Raw genomic sequence first — 18,743 nt, 5'->3', positions numbered from 1 at the left:
AAAAATACAATGAAAATTAATTAAAGACATTAAAATACTTTAGAAAATATTTACTTAAAGCAAAAGAAAGTATTAAAGGAGGAATAGTACAAAGAAGACTTGAGATCTAGAAAGCAGAAAGTAAAATTGCAGGGATTAATTCAATTACGTTAATATTAACATTGAGTAACATTAAATTAGATTAAACAATCCAATAAAGTGGCAGAGATTGTCAGGCTGGAAAAAAAGACCTGACTCAACTATATATTGTTACTGGAGGACACTTTCGATTCAAAAATAAGAACAGATTGAAGTAAGAGGAGGAAATAAAATAAGTAAGAGGAGGAAATAAAATGTGTCCTGCAAACAGCAACAACATGAAAGCTATACTTTGAGAAAAAAGGCTTTTAAACAGAAAATAGTATGAGGGACATTTTATAAAATAATAAAAGTTTCAATCCACATCAGGGAGATTAAGCAATTCTAAACTTATACACACTTACTAACAGCAGTAAAACGTACGAAAGCAAAAAACTGAGAAACATGAAGAGAGAAATAGACAATACAATAATGGTTGGGGATTTCAATATCCCGCTTTCAATAATGGGTAGAGCAACTAGAAGACAAACAGCATTATAAACCAGCTGATCTAACAGACGTCTGTAAAACACTGTTCTTTACGGAAAACAGGATATGCATTTTTCTCAAGTGTATATGGAACATTCTCAGGAGAGATCATGTGCTAAGCCATAAAAGAAACCTCAGTAGGTTTAAGAGGATAGAAATAATGCAAAATATGTTCTTTGTCAACAAGGGAATAAAATTAGTGGTCAATAGCAGAAAAAGTAAGAAAATCACAAATAAGTGGGATTACTTACACTCCTAATTTAATTAAACTCCCAAATAACCAGTGGATCAAAGAAGTCAAAGGAAATCAGGAAATATTTGAGATGAATAAAATGGCACAATAAAACAACATGAAATTCAGCTAACATTGCTTAGAGGGAAATTTATAGTTATAAATGCATGTTAAGAAAAAATTTTCAAATCAATAACTTAACTTTTCACCTTAAGACACTGAAAAAAGCAAACTAAACCTAAAGAAAGCAGAAGGAAATAAAGATCACAGCTGAAATTAATAAAATACATGATACAAAAACAGAAAATCAAGGAAAACCAAAAGCTGATTCTTTAGAAAGATCAGCAGAATTAACAAATCTTTAGCTAGAGTAACCAAAAAAAGAAAAGGAAGGAGAAGATTCTAATTACTAGAATCATATGAAAGATGGGACATTACCAATGATCTTATAGAAATAAAAGAATTAAGAATACGAAAAATGATTATATGACAAATTAGATAACCTAGATGAAAAGGATACATTCCAACCAATAAAGACACAAACTACTCAGTCGGATTAACATCATCTATGAAAAATCCACCCCTAACATCATAATGCTAAAAAACTAAATGCTTTCTCTCAAACATTAGGAAAAAAGACTGACATCTGCCCTTATTACTATCTAGCATTGTACTGGAGGCAAACAGGGCAGTTACGCAAGGAAAAGAAACAAAAGGCATCCAAATTGGAAAAGCTGAAGTAAAAGTATCTCCGTTGACAGATGTCATGATTTTATATATAGAATATCTTAAGGAATCCACTGAAAGTCTATTAGAACTAAAAATCATGTTCAGCAAGGTTGTAGGATGAAAGATCAAGATATAAAAATGCATTGTGTTTCTACACACTTTCAATAAACAATCTGAAAATACTAAATTAAGAGAACAGTTCCATTTGTGGTAACATGGAAACAAATAAAATACTTAGGAATTAAATTTAACAAAGTAAGTGTAAAACTTATATTCTGAAGATTATAAAACATGGAAGAAACTAAAGAAGATCAAAGTACTTAGAAAATCATCAATGTTCATGGATCAGAAAGACTTAACATTGTTAATATGGCAATACTCAAACTGATATATAGATTTAGTGTAATCTCTAATCAAAATCCCAACTGACTTCTCTGTGGAAGTTGACAAGCTGATTATAAAGTTCATATGGTATTGCAAGGGACCGACCAGAATGGCTAAAACCATCTTGAAAAAGAATAAAGCAATAGTTTTCCCGTTTCAAAACTTATTACAAAGCAATGATAATCAAGATATTGTAGTATGGGCGCGAGGACAGAACTAGATCAACAGAACAGAACTGAGAGTCCAGAAATAAACCCATAAATCTCTTGTACTGATTTGTTAACAAGAGTGCCAAGACCATTCGATGAATAAAGAAGAGTCTTTTCAAAAAATGTCAGTGAGTCAACCATACAGGACATGCAAAAGAATGAAGTTGGATCCTTGTCTCGTAATATATACAAAAAAATATATCAAAGAGGTAAATATACAAGCTAAACTATAAAAATTTTAGAAAACATGGGGGAAATCTTCATTACTTTCTGTTTGGCAAGGAATTCATAGATGTGACACCAAAAGCATGGCAACAACAACAAAAAGATACATTTGACTTAACTTTAATTTGAAAATCAAAACTTTTGTTCAATGGACACCATCAAGAAAATGAAAAAAACCCACAGAATGGGAGAAAATATTTGCCATCATACATCTGATAAGCGACTAGTACCCAGAATATATTAAAAGCTCTTACAATTCAATAATAAAAAGACAAATAACCCAATTAAGAAATGGGTAAAGGATCTGAACAGACATTTCTCCAAAGAAGATACACAAATGTTCAATAAGCACGTGAAAAGAGGCCCATCATCGTCATTCACCAGGGACGTGCAGAGCAAAACCCCTAAGAAGATCTCACTTCATACCCACTGGGATGGGTAGAAGTAAAAAGTCAGATAAATGTGAGTGAGCATGTGGAGAAATCAGAACCCTCACACACTGCCAGGGGGGGCTGCAACGTGGGACAGCTGCCTTCAAAAACAGCACAGCACTTGTTCAAACTATTAAGCATTGAGTTACCGTATGACCCACCAATTTCACTCCTACTGTATAACCAACAGAAATGAAACATAGTCCCACACAAAAACCTGTGCACAAATGTTTATGGCAGTATTATTCCTAGTAGCCAAAAGGTGGAAGTAATCCAAACGTCCATCAATGACTACTGTATACACAGTAAGTGGAATACAGGGAAGCCTATAGAGACAGAAAATAGATTAGTGGTTGCTTAGGGGTAGGGCTTGATAGCTAAAGGGTTTGGAGTCTCTTTTGGAGGGTGATGAAAATCTGAAATTGTAGTAATGATCATACATATCCAGGAATATACTAAAAACCATTGAATTGTATACTTTAAATGGATGAATTTTGTGGTATTTGAAATACCTTAATATTGGAAAAGATAAAAAGCCCCTTTGTAAACAAGAGCACTGAAATACTGAACAAAAATAGCAGGAAAGGGAAACTCAAAATCAAAGCATTTTAAGGGCCTTGAGTTGTTTGACACTAGGATCAAGACATTGGTCACTGTTAGACCTCAAGTTAAATATACATACTAATAACCTTTTAAAAATAATAGAACTACAATGTGTAATATGCATACAAGGAAAAAGAAAAGGGAAATCTAAAAGAAGAAAGGGAGGAAATAAATAGGATGAATAGAAAGCACAAAATATTCCAGAAATTTAAAAATCAATAATCAGTAAATATAAGCAAACCAAACTGCCTAGTAAAAAGGGACTTTGTCAAACTACATTTAAAAATTTACACACTTGCTTATATAAAATAAAAAAACAAGGTCTTACTGTTTAGCACAGGGAACTATATTCAATATCTTATAATAGTCTATAATAAAGAATGTGACAAAGAATATGTATATATGTATAACTGAATCACTATGCTGTACACCAGAAGCTAACGCATTGTAAATCAACTATACTTTAATTTTAAAAATTCACATACTTGTTCTTTACAAGGGGCATACCTAAAACAAGCATACAGAAATATAAAGTTCAATGAGGATTTATAGAACACAGTATCTAATAATTGGAAAGTATACATCTCTTTTGAATAGGTTAAACTAATGTACGTTAATGGAACTTAGATTAGTGGTTGCCTCTGGTTCGGTAGGTAGATTTACTGAAAAAGGCTGTAACGTTTTTGATAATGAAAATGTTTTATATCTTGATTGGGGTGGTGGTTACAAAAATGTATACATTTGTAAAAATTCATTTAACTATAGACTTTAAGTAGATGCTTTTTATTTTATGTAAATTATATCTCATTTTAAAAGAGTATTTTTTAGTTTATTTTGCTTTCCTAAGTGTTCCACAGAAGAAGTCATTATATCCAAGCTAGCTCATGATGTGGTCTTCAAATACTATTCTACAATAAAATTAATCAGATTTTCTGTTAAATGACTGATTCAAATTTTGGTGTAGGAAATACATAAGCCTGGAGCATCTTGTCACACAAGAGACTAAAGGAAGCTAACCACTACTACTGTCATATCGTAAGGACTCAGGAGCCAAAGGGAAGAGTTCCACTTTCCAAAATGGTATAATTTGAATTTCAAAAAGGATAATAATCACAGTTGATTGAAGCCCATAAACTATATCATCTGTGAGTTCATAATGATATAAAAATTGGGAACCTTTAGAAGATGATGGAAACCAATTCATTACTTTGAAAAATGGTAAATATATCAAAAGACTCAAATCCTATATCCTGTCTTTCCTATATGAACTGTCACGGAGTAACCAAGTAGCAGATGAGGGAAGCATTCCTTTATAAAATTATTTCAGCTAATGAGTGAAAATCAAATTATAGAATCAACATATCATTTTGCAGTCCTCAGTGAATTAATGAATCTAAGCAATGAGCAATCCACGGTGGGGGAAAAAGCAGTAATATGCCCTCTGATGCAAGAACAAAATCCAACCTACAGTTGTGCCAAAGGAGTCTAACCTGAAAATGCTAAGGCCTCTGCATCCAACTGCCAGTTTGTAGAAATTGCAGAGCACAGAATAACGTGTTGAACTGCACCATGATTATGCAGTCAGCGAAATCCAGATCGCGTGGAACTCTCTGGCTGAAATGCCCTTGCTCTTCAGAGGTATGTTGTGAGGAAAAGAAAGGGTTGGAAACTGAAACTTGTGCATTAAAAGGGGGTTAAAGACATACCAGTTTTTTTTTTGTAAATGGTGAGGCTAAATTACATTCTTTCGGGATGCATTCTTCGGTCATTAAAAATTCAAATGATTCCTGTAACCTAGGAGGGTGGTTACTTTTGGAGGGAGGAAGTGGGCTGCGATAGTAACAAGGCAGGAGGAGGGACTTCCAGGGAAGCTACCAGAGTTCTATTCATTGTTCCAAGTAGTCGTCACAAGGGTGCTGACCTTATCAAAATGCACTAAACTATACCTTTGTGTGGTTTTTCTATTTCTGTGTTTTATTTTATAATTAGAAAGTTAAAAAGAATTTTATAAATAGATATTATGGACAATTTTCTGCCAATAAGACAAGTTAGATAAAACTAACAAATTTCTAGAAATATAAAAACTGATGCACTATGGAGGACAGTATGGAGGTTCTTTTAAAAACTAAAAGATTTACCATATGACCCAGCAGTCCCACTCCTGGGCACATACCCAGAGAAAACTGTAATTCGAAAAGACACATGCACCCCAGTGTTCACAGCAGCGCTATTCACAACAGCCAAGACATGGAAACAGCCTAAATGTCCATCAACAGATGACTGGATAAAGAAGTTGTGGTATATTTATGTTAAATATTTATATTTCTAATGGAATATTAGCCATAAAAAAAGAATGACATAATGCCATTAGCAGCAACATGGATGGACCTAGAGATTATCATATTAAGTGAAGTCAGTCAGACAGACAAATATCATATGATGTTGCTTATATGTGGAATCTAAAAAAAATAAAAATTTTATTTAGAAACCAGAAATAGACTCACGGACATAGAAAACCTATGGTTACCGGGGGGTAAAGGTGAGGTAGGAATAGATTAGGAGCTTAGTATTAACAGATACACATTATTATATGTAATAGATAAACAACAAGGACCTACTGTATAGCACAGGGAACTATATTCAATTTCTTATAATGAGCTGTAATGGAAAAGAAACTGAAAATACTTATGTATGTTTATGTGTAACTGAATCGCTTTGCTGTATACCTGAAACTAACATTGTAAATCAACTACACTTCAATAAAAAATTTTTTTAATGTTTTGAAAAAACATTTTTTCTTACAACTTTTAAAGAAATTTTTACAAGTTTTAAAGAAATTGGGTCTACAATTTAAAATCTTTCATTAAAGAAAATTCTAAGGACAAGTTACTTTGTAAACTAATTCTAATTGTATGAGAAAGAAATAATGCTTATTTTACCCAGTTCCTTCCAAAGAACAGTAAGAAACGGATTAATCACCAACACATTTTCTATTCACTTTTTCCAAGAGAAGAAGATCTAACTGAAGGAGTGTGTTAACATAACACGTTTCTTTCAACACACATTTTCTTTCTTTGTTGTCTCCGTATTTCATAAACATTATCCATGTAGCAGACCTCATCCTGTGCCTCATCGCAGCTGTTTCCACTCCTTTACTTTCCATGTGTATATTCCCTTTCTTGGGTCATTCGTGACCATTCCCATGTTAATTTGTGTAAGAGGTCAGCTAATTGCTGAGCCTCAGTTGTCCTACTTGCTACCCGTTTGGGGCAGGGATGCACAAAGTGGAGTTCCAAAACTGCCTGTCATGACTGGATGACTAATTCTTTTTCATTAAACCCTATGAACTACTACCTGTATTTAAATAAACAGCAGAGTCTGTTCTTTGAAGATGAACTTCTGCCTCTTGGCATCTTCCATTCCCGAGCATCAGTAGTCTTTATTACTCTGGCTATCTAATCTCTTCAGCCTGTTCACTAAACTCTTAACTGGCCCCCATCAGGAGGATTTCATGAAGATCTTAAGCCATAAATTTCCTGGAGAAATGTTTCAGTTGATCAGGAGGCCAAATTTTTTTTTTTTCAGAGAGATGTGCTTGCGGCTTGCAGGGCAAAGGAGAAGGCAAGGTGAGTGAGGGGCTGGATTTGGTGAGGGCCAGGGATACAAGTAATTGCCAGAGGCTTTGTAGAGGCAAGAGGAGAGGGTCCTCCAAACCAGGCATGATGTGCTGAACAGAAGATGCCTCACTATTGTAGGAGTTTGGCCACCCCTATGATGCTACTGAGGGTTATCGTAGAATCTGGTTAGTTGGTGATGGATTCTCCAAGGCTGAATCTATACCTGGCAGGAGAATCCATAATAGTGCTCAGGGAACTGTCATCGCTTCTCCTGGAATTCTAAAGGGGGCCTGAGTGATTTCAGAGAGGTGCAATATCCTATATAGGTAGTGAGGGTGAATATTCAGTTTGTGGATGGCAGGCACTTTCCTGGGTTTGAGGCTGAACAGTAGCCAGCCCACATGCTGAAGTATGGGTAGTAGCAGGATCCTGGGTACTGCTTTGATATTGAAGGGTTCTGTTCCACCTGAAGAGGAACCTAAAAAAATGGTACCCTACTCTTCATCCTCCTCCAAATCTGAGAGGTGAAGACAGCATCCTTAGGCAATCAGAAAAGCCTTTAGTGGTAACACCTGGTTGTGAGTCAACACTGGTCCTCAAATCTGGTTAACCAAGCCCACTGCTAATGGTGTAGAATTTATAATCCTTTCAGGGACTTAAAAAATTGGAATTATTCTGGCATAAAACCTTAAAGGTACTGGTACTACTGAATTCTGTGATCCCTGGCTGGTAGGTACAGAGAAAGGCAAGGCTTTCTGTGGTGATGCCACAGTAATTAACCCCTCTTCCTTGTGGTCATCCAGAACCTGCATCTTATGCTCCCATTCTTCAGCATGAATGAAGCATGAGAAGAATTGACTCCAAGGCAGACAGTGTAGACCATATTTTAGAGATATTTGGCCACAATGAGGAAGAGTCAGAAGAGGGAAGCAAAGATGGGGATGGTTGGCTTTTTAATGAGAGACACGCGAGCAAGTTCAAAGCTGCTCTGAAAAACCCAGTGCAGGAGAAGTTCAAGACTGAAGAGAACTGGGATAATCAATACAGAGAACACATCCCAAGGCAAAGGAGCTGGGAGGTGATCCGGAGAGCATGGTAGGATTGGCCATTACTCAGAGGAAGGACATCCCCTCTCCTCACAGAATGGACTTAGGAGAGGACGGCAGAGCATGGTGCTTGTGGATTTGATGGTGGGAAGCTGAGGGCATCATGTTTGCTGGCTTCCCTTTTTCTCTGCGTTGTGTTGGAGGCCATCAGCTGGGAGTGAGGGGTTATGGAGAGGGTTGAGGCAGCAGATCAGAAATTCAAGAAAAATGAAAGTTTGAAATAGCTATAGTGGTGAGAGGAACAAGTGAGTTGATCTGAGAAAGATAGGATGGATGAGGCACTAATGAAGTTTGGTGACCGTGAATTTGTAAGTTGGTAGCAATCTGACTTTCTGTGAGACTTTGTGTAAGAGGTAATTTAATGTAATGATTAGAGTTCAGGCTTTTGAGCCAGAGAAACCTAGACTGTGTGATTTGTGCAGGTCACTTAAAGTCTCTGAGCCTCGCCTGGACTATTAGAATAGTCATCCTTTTCCCATAGGACTATTGGAAGAAGTGAATGAGAAGCACTTAGAAAAGTGCCTGATATGTAGTAAGTCATTAACAGATGTTCGTTTTAGGTCTTTATTTTCTCCAACATTGTGCAACTGGCTGAGGGCAGGCAGAGGGATAGGGGAATTACCCAGGGTTAGGATTTTGCCTGACTGGTGCATTAAAGGACAGAAGGCAAAGGAGTTTAGAACATTGACTGAAATGAATGTGATGAACCATAGATTAAGATGAACCATAAATCCAGAGGGAAGTAATGAGAGGAAGAGGTGATGGATAAGGAGACTACTACCTGGATGGGCAGGATATTTTTAAAAATATTTTTTAAATGGAAGTATAGTCAGTTTACAATGTGGTGTCAGTTTCTGGCATACAGCCTAATGTTTTAGTCATATATATATATTCCTTTTCATATTCTTTTCCATTATAGGTTACTATAAGATATTATATATAGTTTCCTGTGCTATACAGTAGAACCTTGTTTATCTATTTTATAGATAATAGTATCTGCAAATCCCAAATATTTCTTCCCACCTCCTTCCCCGTCTGGTAACCATAAGTTTGTTTTCTATATTTGTGAGTCTGTCTCTGTTTTGTAAATAAGTTCATTTGTGTTTTTTTCCTTTTTCTTTAGATTATACATATAAGTGATATTATATCTCTTTCTGGCTTACTTCACATAGGATGACATTCTCCAGGTCCATCTATGTTGCTGCAAGTGGCATTTTATTCTTTTTTATGACTGAGTAGTATTCCATTGTATAAATATACCATAACTTCTTTATCCAGTCATCTGTCAATGGACATTTAGCTTGTTTCCATGTCTTGGCTATTGTAAATAGTGCTGCTATGAACATTGGGGTGCATGTATCTTTTCAAATTAGAGTTCCCTCCACATATATGCAATGACATTGAAGATCTGTTATAGCTGGGGTAGTTGAATAGACAAGGTGGGAGGATAGAAAGTTGTAGTCAGTAGATAATAGGACACTCAAGTTATTTTTCAAGGTGAAGTAAGTCAGGGAATGATAATGTCCCCAGTATGAACATAGGAGAAGGTAGAAAGGGAGAAGAGGTCAAGGTGGCAGGAAGTCAGTGATTGGATGGCTCATCCACCTGGACAGTGGAGTCCCCCAGGATCATGGTGGCCAGAAGTGGAATGGAGAGGAAGAAAGTGCCAGGGTTTCAGCCCCTCATGGAAATGTGTGGCTGTCTTTCCACAGGGTCATGTATTATCATCATCCATTATTAAAACCCAAAGGCCTCTAGAAAGGTAACGATAGCCAACATTTACTGAATGCTTTGAGCTAGGCACTGTTTTAGACACTTTTAATGTGGCAATTCTTTTCATCTTGTGTGATGACTGTGAATTGGGTTCCCATTATTAATCCTATTTTATAAATGAAGGAACTGAGGTTAAGAGGGGCTAAGTAATGTTTTTCAAGGCCCCAGAGCTAGTCAGTGGCAGACCTTAGATTTAATTCAGTTAACCTGGCTTCAGGTCTATGCACTTAACCGCGGTGCCACCATGCCCCTCAGCACCTGAAGTCACTATCGCTTTAGTATGAATTTGTTTCTCTGGGGCATTCTTCCATGTGAACTTAAGAGCTAGTGTTGGGGTGGGAGGGGTCTGTCTGTAATAATCGTGTGTGTGGTCCTTGGTGTCCTCTGGGTCGGACATGAGTCAGAGCAGCATCCACCACATCAGGGATGCGGCATCTGCCTGGGCTTGGGGTCAGTGCCCAAAGGTCTACCAGGGCTGACGGTGTGGGTGCCAGCTGTGGAGGACTGCATCTGGGTTGGCTCGGGGACGTGGGCGTGCGCTTGCAGTGCCTGGGATGCCACCTGTCTCCTGCTGCTTGCTCTGGACACTCAAGAAAGCTGCCTCCCCAGTGTGGTCAGTCCCTGGGCCAAGAGAGCTGCCCAGGGCTGTGCATAACCTTGGTGCCTTCTGTCCCCACCTGGGCCCACACCTTTTGGGCCTGTGGGAGGGAGAAGAGAACAAGCTGTTTGGAGAAGGCTGGGAAAAGCCCTGGAGGCAGCACCCAGTCTCAGGATGCTCCAGTGCTCCCAGGGGCCATGCCTGCTTTGCCTACCAAAGCCCTTGGGAGGGAAGAGGGGGTGGGCAGGCACCTGAGACCGAGTGACAGGGATAGGGGTGGGCAAGGGGGCTGAGTGGTGAAGGACACCGCAGGAGGATATGGTGAAGCAAACCCTCATCACCACTGGCAGCGAGACCCCTGCCAGGATCCTCGGGGGAGGGTCTGCCGGGAGGCTCTGGTGTTGAGTCCCTGGTTCCCTCAGAGACCAAGACAGGACAAAGAGGGAAGGAAGCTCTTGCCTGGGGGTGAAGAGGCTAGCCTGACAAGGTCTGTGTCTCTGCGTGCTGGGAGCTGTCCCTCCGTGTCTGCTCTCCGCTTTCCCCAGTAAGAGAGGCTCACCTGGTCATACGGCCCCAGACTCCCTCACTTGAAGCCAAGTTCTGCAAACAAGATGTGAGCTGAAATAACCTACCCTGTCTCCGAGTCTTGCACTTGAAAGGACTAAGTGTGTGCTCCCTGCTTCTCCCCTCCCTGTTTGCTGGGACATTGGCAAGAACCACATTCGCCACCTGGATGTCCAAGTGGAAACCACGTGCTGCGGATGGCAGAGCTGCCCACCTGGGTCACCTGTCTGCTTCTGGACTGTTACCTGAGAGACAAGAAACTTCTGTCTTGTTTAAGCCCTCGGGTTTTCAGATCTGTGTTACAGCAGTTTACCCTACACCCTAAGACGTGGTCTTCCTCTTGGAATGGGGGCGTGGAGCAGGGGCAGTTGGTAGGGACGGTCTGATGCTTTGAACCTGAGCCAGGCTGTCTGTACGAGGGCCTTGCCTCAACTCTGGAGCTGGAATCCTCATTTTCACGGGCAAGACTTACTCGCCCTGCGCCAGGCATACAAACGTGATGTTGGCCGCGCTCAAGGCCCCTGCAGGAGGGCAGCCTGAAGGAGGGCCCGCAGCTCCCTCCTCCCGGCTCCAACTCAGGGGACTCGGGTCCCCACCTGACGTCCAGTGCCTGAGCTGGACCCAGCTTGCAGAGCTAGGCTAAGCCAATCTGATCCTCCCTCTTGGACCGACAAAGTAACAGTCCGCCTGGCCAGTTATGCTGGAGCAGACACAGATAAAGCAAGCTGCAACGTTGCCACGACACAATGTGTCTCCCAAAGACATGCTGCAGCTGTAAAGCGTAACTCCCTTCCTTGAGTACTGCGCTTTCACTCACTGAGAAACTTTTCCTCTAAAATCATAGATTACCAGCAATTTCACCGTTTGAAATTCTATCAGTGTGAATGAAACATCCCCTCTTGCCTGGAGGTTCTAAGTCACTTTGACACAGGGAGGCAGCCTGGGTTTTACAGCCCAGGTGCAGAGCTGCAGTTAAGGGCTTTCTGGACACAACCATCCACAGCTGTCCTGGCTTTGCTGATTCTGAGGAAAGAGGCCCTGGTTCGCTTTGCAGCCCAGACCTGATTTGATCCCTTCCTGCTCAGCTTGGCTTTGCTGTGAGAACACTGCTCATTTGAGTGTCACCTACACTCCACCTTTCCCCGGCGTTCTCTAATAACTCATTTCTCCTGCATTTGGTAACGTGCCTCCCAGCTCCTCTGGTGTGAGCTCTCTCGCTGCCACAGGCCAACAAACCTGCCGTTGTCAGGTCAGACCCAGGTTTGTCCCTGGTGGTCTTAGGCTGGTTGGTCTAAGACAGGCATCTGACCTTGGGAATGTGGGTAGAATCAAGGTTCATGTGGTGGGGCGAGACCAAGAAGTCGAGTCAGGGCCTTGAGGAGTCTTGCCAGGCTGAAGTGATGAGGAAACAAACTACAAAGAGGCAGGAGCTACTGGAGAGAGAAGAGAGAAACAGTAGCAGCAGTGAGTCTGAGTTTGAAGAACAGAGCAGACATGCAGAGATGCGCTCCCGCCCACGGGAGAGGTGGGTGCTCGGCTGGCCCCGCGTGCTGCTCAACCTGGTCCAGCCCAGGGCTCCCAGTGTTGTGGACCCAGGTTGTCTGTGAGGCTCTTATGACCCAAATAGCTTAGCTGAAGCCTGTCACCTCTCCCATGCTAGCAAAACTCAAGATGTGAGGCAGGCCAGATTCCAAACAGGGGCAAGGCTGGGTCCTCACACAATCTTGCCCAAAGCTCTTTCTGGAAGGCCCCATTCATTCATTCAATCTGTGCATTAAATAGTATCCTAGATAAAAGGTTTCTTAGCACAGACATTTCAAAATACTTGCACCATTTGAGAAAAATTGGTTTATCAGCCGGTACCTTCACTGCCAGGAATGGTTCTACTGAAAACCAGACACAGACGTTAAATTAAGGAACTCAGGGAAAGGGAAGAGAAGGCCCAGCAAGGTGAGGTGTCCAGGAAGGTAGAAACTGGAGGTAGAAAGGAGGGAAGCCCCAGTGTCAGCAGACAGGGTAGGGCATCCCTGGAGAAAGACCCAGGCATGGCTTTTTCGACACAGGAAAAGTCGTTTTGTAATCTAAGCCTGGCCACAGTGCTTGCCCTTGAACAGGGCTCAGTGATGAACCGTCTTCAGGGAACAAAGGAAAGTAGGAACAAAGGAAAGCAGTTAAGAAACAATAGTTCAGTGACAAAACAGAGTCCCAGTTCCTCCTCAAGGGACACATTTAACACTCGGATACGGATCTTTGAGCTGTTCTGCAGGAACTCAGGCCCCCAGCCAGGCGGAGGATGGTAACTAGTGCTGAGACCCCAGACTGGTCAGAACCTAAGGATGACGATTTTGACCTTTTCTGACCCTTGTGATATCAATCAACTAAAGCTTGGACTCTCAACCTTTGCCCCAATTCTATGCTAAATCTCTCTGCTCAAGCCCCGTTGAAGGAGAATTAATAAAATGGCCGCGTTTAGGCTAACAGATTGCTTATTCTTTTTTTTTTTTTTTTGCTTTTTGTTTTTTGGGGGAGAGGTAATTAGGTTTATTTATTTATCTAGTGGAGGTAATGGGGATTGAACCCAGGACCTCGTGCTTGCGAGGCAAGCACTCTACCACTAAGCTATACCTCGACCCCCCAGATTGCTTATTCTTAATGCCTGCCCTTAAACCAGTCAACTGATCTGACTGACCGGTTGCTTCTCACAGCTCCAGGCCCACTGTTAAAATAAAGCTATTAATTTTACTGTTTCTGCTTTATTCCAATAATCAAAAATAATAATCATACTTGGTTTCTGAGTTGTTCTCCAGGGAGAAGGTCATGGAACTGTAACCTTACAAAATATCCTGAATTACCAAGAAGATCACACCATGGGCGCTCATGGGATAGAGATCAGATCGAAAAAGTGACAGCCACTAGCCTCTGTAGAACTGGTCAACTGGAGACACCATGACACGACTCTAAGTCTTATGACAAGAAAATGATTCTGTTCATTGTTATCGATGTTTTATTGTTTGAGTTATGGCTACATATCACCCCGCCGCATCCCCAAGGTGAGTTCAGTTTTGAAGCCACTGGCTTGCTGAGAGTCCCTTGTGCCTGGCAAAGTTAGAAAGCTGTCTCTTTTCTTCTAAGCTCTAAGACCATGTCTCTGAGTTTCAATTTGGCTTGTCAGGAATGGGGGCCAATCTTCAGGCAGCACCTTCATGAGAATGCTTGTACCCTTAGCTTAAACTTGCCCAGATTTGCTGGGGAGACACTGCTTTGGGAAGGATCCCCGGTGTTCTGCTTCCTTGCTGCAAGTAATGATAAATCCTTCCTTCTTCCCGTCTTGGGCTTGGTTGTGTCTTTTGGCTCAATCCCCACCCAGAGGTGAACCCAAGGTCACCCTCAAGGCTCAGGAAGAGCACTGATTGCTCACTTGGAACATCCCAGGCAGCTTGCAGGTGACCTCATTGGTTTTGACCCAAGTGTGACGGGACCTTTACCTGCACTCAATCCACAGCACACTGAACATAAACAATGTGCCGAGGCCTGTGGTCCTGCACAGAGAGCATCATGGCCTCTAGGAAGTCAGGAGAGACAGGGAGGAGATGAGAAAAGGAGCAAGTCCCCGGGCAGCTCTGGGGAGTCAGCACAAGCAGATGTAGGGGACATGCCCTGGGGCTGCCTGGACTCCCCGTGGGCCCCACTCACCCCCTCCTGTGTCCCTTTCCCCTGTGAATGGTTCTTTTTTAATAGCACTACACATAGGTTCTCTGGGCACTATGTAGCTCCTAACTCATTCTGACTCTCATATTTTCCTTTTTTGGTGACACATCTTCAGAAGTGTAACCTAGTAGTTAAGAGCGTGGGCTCAGAGCCAGATGACAGGGGTTGAAGCCTAGCTCTGTTGAGCATGCGGCAAGTCACTTATTTCTCTGCCTGTTGCTGAACCCAAGTTCATGTGTCTGGCACACAGTGAGGCTGAACAAACCAAAGCAGAGTTTGGAGCAGAGGAAGGTCTCTCTCAGGGCTGAGCAAGGAGAGTGGGTGGCTTGTGCTCAAAGCTCCCTGATGGTTTTCAGGGAAGGGATTTAAAGGCAACACCTGGGGTGAGGGTTGCAGGAGCATGCAGGATTAGCTGGAGGTGAGGTGACAGGGTGGTGTTCCAAAAAGCTCAGCCTCAGCCTTCTGACTCCAACCTGGGGTCCACACGCTCATGCTCAGTTTGACCTCCACCGGGTGGGGGCCTACGTTCCTACAGAACAACCCAAAGATCTGAATCTGATCGTTACGTATACCCCTAGGGCTGTTTTTCATCACTGAACTATTGTTTGACTGCTTTTCTTTTGTTTCTGCATTCCCTCACTTTCCTAATTAGTATCTGCTTAAGTCTGCTCTTTGGAACTCAGGCCTAGGAGACTAAAGGCTTTTTCTACAAAAGAGAAACAGGGGCCAAGGAGGGGCTTTTGTATCCAGGAGGGTCCCACAGGGTCCTGCTGTTTCATGCTTCAGCATCCCCCTCTGTAAAACAGGAATAATGGTAATAGTACGTGCTTCATAGGGTCCAGATGAGAATTTCATGAGTAAAAATAGTGGCTGGTACATAGGAGTCACTCAGCAAACGTTTTGTGCCATTCTTAGATAAATTGTACTCATTTTGTGTACCCTCAGTCATAGAGATGTCCTAAAAGCTACTTCTTTTTAAATAAAGCACATATTATAATAACCAGGGGGCTAAGGGATTGTGCTGTTGGGAGTTTCTCAGCGATGTGTAAGCCCCACCTGCCCTGGGGCTGTGGTCGCCCTCCAGACTGAACCGGCTCAGCCAGCCCCACCCGGTGGGTCACTCAGGCCATCCTGACCGAGGGTGGCACTCAGGGTCCCTCTGAGGGACGGGCCTGGGAGAGTGTTACCGAACCGAACTTGGGACCGCTTGCCCGCACGCAGTGAAGCCCATCTATTGACACCGGGTCGTGGTGAAGGAAAGTGCAGCATTTATTGCAGGGCGCCCAGCAAGGAGTGCAGGGCAGCTAGAGCTCAAAACACCTGAGCTCCCCGATGGGTTTCAGGGAAGCACTTCTAAAGGCAAGGTGAGGGGTGTATGATCAGCCCGCTCACAGTTCTGACTGGTTGTTGGTGAGGTAACAGGGTGGTGTCACGGGGCTTAACATGGTCAATCCTCATGCGCCTTAGTCTGGGGGCCACGTGCTCATGGTCATCAAGTAGCTTTAGCATCTGTGCATCGGTCAGTGTCATCCAGGTCCTTCAAAGAGAAGCCACAGCACAGGATCTGGGGAGGGGTCTGTCACAGGAAGGCCCCCTAGGGTCCTGCTTGGTTACAAGGGGAGGAGACAGGCAGCATCCACAGGCTTCCTGAAGTTCGAGTGAGGAAGGAGATCTGTGTAACGTGAGACCTGCGTCACCCCGCAAGCCGGAGGTTCGTTCTGTGTAAAGAACACAGTGGACGCAGTCTTACCTACTTCACAGGAAGGTCCTGAGGACAAAGAGGGAAAACTACATGAGCACTGAGACCAGAGATTAAAGGGTCAGCGTGGTGTAATCTCAGCTGTGGCCTTGCAGCCCTGCTGGCTTCCCTGGCTGCCTGGGCTCCCAGGAGGGGTCGGGCTGTGAGCGGGGACTCTGATGCGCAGAAACCTCGGGATGAAGCGGGAGGCTGGGAGGATGCTCTGAGCTCCTGCAGACCATGGACTCCTGAGGGCTGGGAGGACCAGCCCAAGATAGCTTCCTGGAAAAGGTGGAATGAGCCTGGGGGCTAAAGCATCTGCCCCACAGAGGAAGACTTCCTCCAGGGGAGGCCAGGGGTGCTGCAACAAGTTAGCACCTGGCTGCTTCAGGAGAGCTGGGCCCCAGGGCTGAGAGCAGGGATGCCCCTGTGGTCCAGAGCACCTCAGGAATGCAGCCAGGCAAGGGGCCATCACAAATCCCTGCTCAGCCTGTCCTGGCTCAGCCTGGAGGGGACACTCTGTGCCCAGCCCACGAGATGGGCCACCCCCTCAGGGCAGTCAGTCAGGCATGGCCTGGGGGGACACAGAAGGTGCCCCTCAAGAGCCCCTGGGAACCTTGCCTGGGGGCCTGACACCTTGAGGACTGGCCCCTGGCCCCTAGGCTCCCAGCTTCCTCCTCAAAGCCTCCCACCTTCCAGAGTTTAGGACACTAGTCAGATACAGGTGCAGGGGAACCCTCTCTTGAGGACAGAAAGAACCAAAGCAGCTTTGACAAAGAGCACTTCCGAAGCCGAGGGAAAAACTGAGACGGTGCCTGATGCAAGGCGTTATGTAAATGCAGCACATTAGAGCAATTACACTTGTCAGAGAAACACAAACGGGCAAAATGTTTTTGAAAGCCACCTGATTTAAGTCTTTGAACCACTCACAGGCACCAGCAAAATGCAAAAAGCATCAGTTCTTAGAATCTGTGCGCTTCCCTGTACTTGTGAGACTTATTATGTAAGGCTTCCCAGAACCTCCAGTCTTTCCACTCCCTGAAATAAAATGACAATTTTTGTAATTAATCTGATCATTACAGTGGATTTATTTATTGTATTTCAAAGCCCTAGGTGTGACATCTGGGGGAAAGAAAATAAAGGAATCTAGGGGCTCCCCCGCAGGAAATGAGGATTGTGAGACGGGAGGTGGGGATTCATGTCGTAAGTGGCAGAGATGGGGCAGCACCCGGAGTGTAGCCATGGCCACCACTCATGCTGCCCAGGGACGCCTTCCAGCAGGTCTGACCACTCAAATACTAGTTCTCATAAGTAACTCTCAGGTCAGACTGCCCGGTTTTGGGCATGGAAAATCTGGCTCCTGAGAAGGGGTTAGTTGTTCATGAGGAGAGGGAGGGGCAGAGCTCAGAGCTGGCCAGGGCAGAGACCCCTTGTCTTGGCCAGTGAGGGTTTTTTCCTGATCGAATTCATGCAGCCAGTAATGAAGCCCATGCTAAGACTGGACCAGCACAAGTTTTGTTCAATGGCCAAAGAACGGAAAAGTGGGAACCTAGCTCGCAAATCAGAGTACTCAGAACTGCGATCAGAACTCAGCCAGAGTCACACAAGGTCGACGAGGACTCTTGCAGATAGACCAAGACCAGATCTCTGTCTGTCTCTATCCCCGAAAACCAGTTCACCGTGGCCACTGCAGACATGGATAACTGCAGGGACCTGAACTCGGTCTTCCTGAAATCAACTTCTCCGCCCACTTTGGGCGGAGACACCAAATACATAGGAGGGTCAAGGTAAAAGGGGGAATTGGAAAGAGTGGAAGGAATATTTGTGAGTTATTGGAGATCAGGGGTGTGGTTTGGGCCCGGAGCTGATGCACCCCTCCTTTTAGTCCTTGTATGGGCTTGCCTGGTTGTTGTCATGGCAACTGTCAACTGTCATGGCCTCTGTGGGTGTGCCACTTGGCAGCTAGTGCATTACAATGAGCATATAATGAGGCTCGAGGTCCACTGGAAGTCAAATCTTCCACCACCTTGCTATTTGAGGGAGGGGTAGGGGTACAATTTCTGGGGCGACAGCCTTGGTAAGAAAAACACTCACTGTTTATCCCAAAACAGTGGGCAGTGGAGGGGAGGGTATAGCTCAAGTGGTAGAGTGCATGTTTAGCATGCATGAGGTCCTGGGTTCAACCCCCAGTACCTCCTCTAAGAGTAAATACATAAGTAG

The 18,743-nt window shown here is 43.5% G+C and overlaps 1 non-coding gene across 1 annotated transcript; it reads right to left on the bottom strand.

Moving 5' to 3' along the window:
* Nucleotides 1–13,634: 13,634 nt before the first annotated feature.
* On the bottom strand, nt 13,635–13,706 carry TRNAA-CGC (transfer RNA alanine (anticodon CGC)). Its single transcript has one exon. It is a non-coding gene; the product is annotated as a tRNA-Ala (tRNA).
* Between the last annotated feature and the right edge of the window lie 5,037 nt (nt 13,707–18,743).

This window comes from Camelus bactrianus, chromosome 9 (genome assembly GCF_048773025.1).
Source record: "Camelus bactrianus isolate YW-2024 breed Bactrian camel chromosome 9, ASM4877302v1, whole genome shotgun sequence".
Taxonomy (NCBI): Eukaryota; Metazoa; Chordata; class Mammalia; order Artiodactyla; family Camelidae; genus Camelus; species Camelus bactrianus.
This window is presented reverse-complemented; position numbering and strand designations above follow the sequence as displayed.